This window comes from Protopterus annectens, chromosome 13.part0, assembly GCF_019279795.1.
Source record: "Protopterus annectens isolate FY-2018-M chromosome 13.part0, PAN1.0, whole genome shotgun sequence".
In the NCBI taxonomy this organism is placed as follows: domain Eukaryota; kingdom Metazoa; phylum Chordata; order Ceratodontiformes; family Protopteridae; genus Protopterus; species Protopterus annectens.
The window spans coordinates 1,338,530,768-1,338,535,901 of NC_056747.1; the positions used below are offsets into that span (position 1 = coordinate 1,338,530,768).

Genomic DNA, 5,134 nt, shown 5'->3' on the forward strand with positions numbered 1-5,134 from the left:
ATTACTTATATAAGGACATTGTTTGCAGTTACCACACTTATACATCCCAATTTTTCCATTAATTTTATGTGTGCACTGCCCTTTATTAGACTCATAAATATATTTCAAGCACAGTTCCTTCCTATATGCAAACTTCAAAGGGTTTTTAAAAGCCTCTAGAGTACCTGGCAATTAACTAAATAAACTCCAGCATTAATCTCCTTAATAAAAAAAATACTCCCTGTTATATTCCAAACAGATTGCGGAGCAATAACTTTCATCATTCTGGGGCCTTATGATGTTTGTATCAGTATTTATACTAGGATCATTTACATCACCCATACTCCTAAAATAGGTGCAATTCTCATACCCCAACCAGAAGTGACCTCTAAAATAATCTCAGACAAAAAGTGGTTGGGGTAACCCCTTTGTAAAAACATGCCTTTACTAAAGCGGCACTGTAGTGCAGTGGTTAGCGTTGTTGTCTCACAGCAAGAGGTTCTCTGGTTTGATCCTTGGCTGGGGTGCCTTTGTTGCAGAGTATTCATGTCCTTCCTGTGTTTGGGTTGGTTTTCCCCTGGTGCTCCTTTTTCCACCCACATTTCAAAGATGTGCATCTGGAGTGTTTCTCCCTGGGCCTCCTCTGAAAATAGTCTCTGTCCCTGTCAGAATTTCCTGGTAAACAAATGTTAAATAAAATGTTCCTTAAGTCTACACTTTCTTACATAAAATCATCAAACAAAGACTTCATACAAGCTGCATGTACCAATTGGCCTTTAATAATACTTCTCTTTTGGGTAAGGGATGTTCACTACCAAAATGAAGGAAGGAGTTACAGTAGGTCAGTTTACGATGAATTTTAGCCAAGCATCTCCCCAATTCTCTGTTTTTGTAAACAAGAACATCCAAATAATTAAACTCATTTTCCATTATATGCGACGTGAACTTAAGAAATTCAGTAGTATTACATAAATAATTAATAAACTCAAACAAGTAGTAATTAGATCCTTTCCGCACAACACAGATGTCATCAAGAAATCTAGTATAGAGGAAACAATTTTTAAAATACGGAGTTGACTATGTATCTCCTTTCCCATTCGAATAATATTAGATTCACAAAAATAGGGGCACATGTCACCCCCATTGCCACACCAGTTTTCTACTGGAAAATTTCACCTTTAAAATAAACATAATTATATGTGAGAACCAGTTCCATAAGTTCTACAATGGAGCAACTGTCATTATGGGACAAGAAATCAAACCTCCCAGTAGCCTTCTCAACCCATACTCAGTGGTGGATTTAGGCAATGGCACAGGGATGGAAGCTGCCCCCTTTTTAAATCTGTTCAGAACTCCATTAAAAAATGCATTACACTATTATTTTATTTTAATTGGAAAACATGCTGCCGAAGTTGTAAGTTTTTCCATTTCAACTGGCAAACTTCATTCCTGTGAAATATCCTTTGGAGATGTGATTGGAGTTTGTGGTTAGGTGATATATATGACAATCCTAAACTGCTCCTCCAACTGCAACGGGGAGAGCGATAGGTAGAGACCGAAAAGCCCTCAACTTCTTAGCACAAGAAAAATTTACAAAGCCAATAATAATGGGATACAAAGGCACAAAATAGGGACAGATTTTAAATATCGCTCTTATTAACTTAAAACAGCGCTGTCTAACCTTAGGTAATCCAAGGGCCACATTAGAAAAAAAAAAGATTTATCCAAGGGCTGCATCCATAATAATAAATACAGAACATATATTGAAATTACTTGGAGAGTCCTACAGTGTTAGGTTTAGCAAGCACTTCAAAAATTTCATAAGAAAGAAAAGTCACGGTGCTTATAAAAGTTTCTATTGAAACAGTAGACAAGATGCAGTAATTTTTAAAGAACAAATATCTTTTCATTAAGGGCCAGTTTTCTAGCTGTGGTAAAATATTAAACTTGCTGGCATTTAACCATCATAACTCAGTTATTAGCAGTGCTTCCTTCTGTATGGTCACAATTCTTGACAGCCTCTGGCTCAGTGCTTAAGAAATTCTTCACAGATCTGTTCCACTGGAACTTGTTATATTCAAATGTACAAAAAATGAGTCCTTTTTAGAAACTAAATGTCTGTCCTGGTGTGCTTATCACAGCTCTGTTTAAAGTTATGACCAAATCCTGCCTGCATTTGTGACCAGCATACCCGTCAACCTCTTCACTTCAATGAGAGCTCTGCGATAGTTTAGCTTCGTTTACTAAAGCTGCTATATCAATGTCGATGCTTGTAGTTGCCAATCGCAGTAGATTTGCAAGAGAATTATCTGCCAATGAACATCTCTACTTTGATTTAATGAATTTCATCATTGAAAAAGTGCTTTCACAAAGATATGTGCTCCCGAGCATTGAGCATATCTTGAGTCCAAACTTCCTGAATTACGGGTACCTCTCTATTGGTAGTAATTAAAAAAAATCTTCTCTCTTTTCACTTCTGTTAGTATAAAAATGGTCTGACTGCAAATTGTACAATTCCAGCTGAAGGTCACATCTTACATTTTCAATGATGGCAGTCAAGGGTTGAGTAAAAATTTAAATATCTTCTTCAGTTTCCTTAAAATCACCAAATCCATTCTCAGAATCTTCAATGATCATGTCAATATACTTCACATGACCTGAAAATTATATTTCCTCAAAATTCTTCATTTCTTCAAAATGTTCTTTGCAATTCAGAAAAAAAAGTAAAAATATTATTAGCCAATGTTGATTTAAAAATCTTCAATTTACTTTTAAAGCCATTCAAATTACCATATAAGTTGGCAATATTCTGTTATTTGCCCTGCAGTTTTAAGTTTAGCTCATTCAAATGGTTGGTCATATTTATTATAAATGTAAGATCTGATAAAAATATGGGATCTTGCTTTAAAGTTTCAAGTTCTGTTGTGTCAGACTTCACATCATTTTTAAGAAATATGGGTACTTCTTTCCGAATGGCAAAAAAGTGTTCAAAACGTTTTCCAACACTCAACCAGTGAATATCAGAATGAAGGAGCAAATCACCATATGCAGCATCTATTTCATTCAAGAAATCTCAAAACGTATGATGACTCAGAGATCTATTACCTCCTCGTATAATATTAGTTATTTTTACAGCTACTTTCATGGCATTGACTTGACGTAGAAATTTTCCACAGATTTCGTCTTGGTGAATCATGCAATGAATTGTAGGGCAGTTAATATTAATTTGTTTCAATAGTCCAAAAAAGCTGCTTCCAGTCCCTGTCATAGCTTTGGTCCCATCTCTTATGATGCAGGAACATTTATCAAAACCTCCATAGTTTATAACAGACGTTTGAACTGGTTTGAAAATATCAGTACCTTTAGTAGTCCCTTGTAAAGATATAAGAATGAAGAGTTCTTCGTTAATAATAAAGTCCTCTTGAATAGTTCGAACAAAAATTAAAAGTTGACGTACGTCTGCTTGGTTAGTACTTTCATCCAGACACAATGAAAAGCACTCACATTTTGCTATGAAATCACACAGCTTTTTGAAACATATTGATCCATGTGTTGTACACGTCTTGCAATGGTCTGTTTAGATAATGCCACTGTTTCAAATTTCTCAGCTAATTTTGGCTCATTAAATTGTTTTGCCATTTCAAATGCACATTTCTTCACTATCACACCATCCCTAACAGGCTTCTTTGCTTTTGCTAACTCCAATACTACTTTGTACGAAGCAGCAATGCTAGAACTTTGTTCTGTGCTAAGTTTTGCAAAAAAACTGGTTTGGTGCATCAGTTTCTTCTTATATTCTGCAATATACATATCAAAGGTTTTACTGTGTAATGTACTGTAGTGTTGTTTCACATTATACCCTTTATGCACTGACAAAACTTGCTTGCAAACAAGACATTGAATTTTATTCCTGTTGTTTGTAATCAAATAATCTGATTCCCATCTGCTTTGATACACTCGCTTTTCATCTTCAATTTTTCTTTTCCTGTTAGGTGTTTTTGTTTCAGGATAAGTAACAACACTAATTGCGCTAGTTTCAGGATAAGTAATAATAAAACACAACCTTAATATGCTGAAGGTGAAGCAGCCGAACAAACCAACAACACTAATTGCTTACTCAGAAACGTGACCACGAGATTCACCCTGGATCATGAGCGTTGGAACAAAACAGTGTACAAAACTTAACACAAACTTTTCATGCACTGCACTTCTCTCTTCAGTCTAACTCTAATACAGTGAGTATGCAAAATAATGCCATCTTAAATTCAACACTTTTCTGATACTAAAGCTGACAATAACAAGTAATAAGGCAAACTCTAAGTACAACTACAAACATCTTTAAAAAAGCATAATCAGATCTTCCCCCCAGAGCTAGGTCAGATGAGTTACTGTTAGGAAAATAAAGCACAGTCCCCCAAAAACCCAACTACCACCATCCACACTATACATACTACACTTTAGTCAGAAGCCTTACCTTACTGTAGGAGTCTACGTCTGTATGAAGCAGGGAGAATAAGGTCCAAGAAATTAATTTATATCCCGCTTGTCCTGTATTGTTTTACAGGCTCCATCCCTCCGCTTCTCTCTCTCTCAGCCATAGTAGTTCTGCAAATAGAGCATGACGTCACTCTACCCCAGCAAAAGCCGCCAACCAGAATAATGCAGTTGTACGGATACCTGCATGCTTGCTTAACTTCATAGTTTAGTGCTGTATTTAAAATTAGGTAAAAAGCTGAAGAGAGTCATACCTCTCAGAGCAAGAAATCTGGAAAAAGTCATATAACAGGGGGGGATAAATATGCAAAAATATTGCTCTTACAAACTTCAAAGGTTGATATACTAACACGTTTTGTATTAGCATGATTTTTCTGAAGGGCATGACATCTGAAACTCAAATATCTGTCATTATTTTCTGACTTTACTCATCAATGATTTGCCAGAAAACACAAATGTTATGAGAAACAAGCAAAAATATGTGGCAAAAGTCTGGACATTCTCAAAATCTGGACAGTTAAAAGGTATGTGTGTGTGTGTGTGTGTGTGTGTGTGTGTGTGTGTGTGTGTGTGTGTGTGTGTGTGAGCAATCAGAGAGAGAGAGAGTAAGTGAATGCAGGCATGAAAGCTGAAGAGTGTGTGTGTGTGTGTGTGTGTGTGT

The 5,134-nt window shown here is 36.0% G+C and overlaps 1 pseudogene; it reads right to left on the bottom strand.

Annotated features, from left to right (window-relative positions):
• Positions 1–2,791: 2,791 nt before the first annotated feature.
• On the bottom strand, positions 2,792–3,789 carry LOC122788061 (annotated as a pseudogene).
• Positions 3,790–5,134: the final 1,345 nt, after the last annotated feature.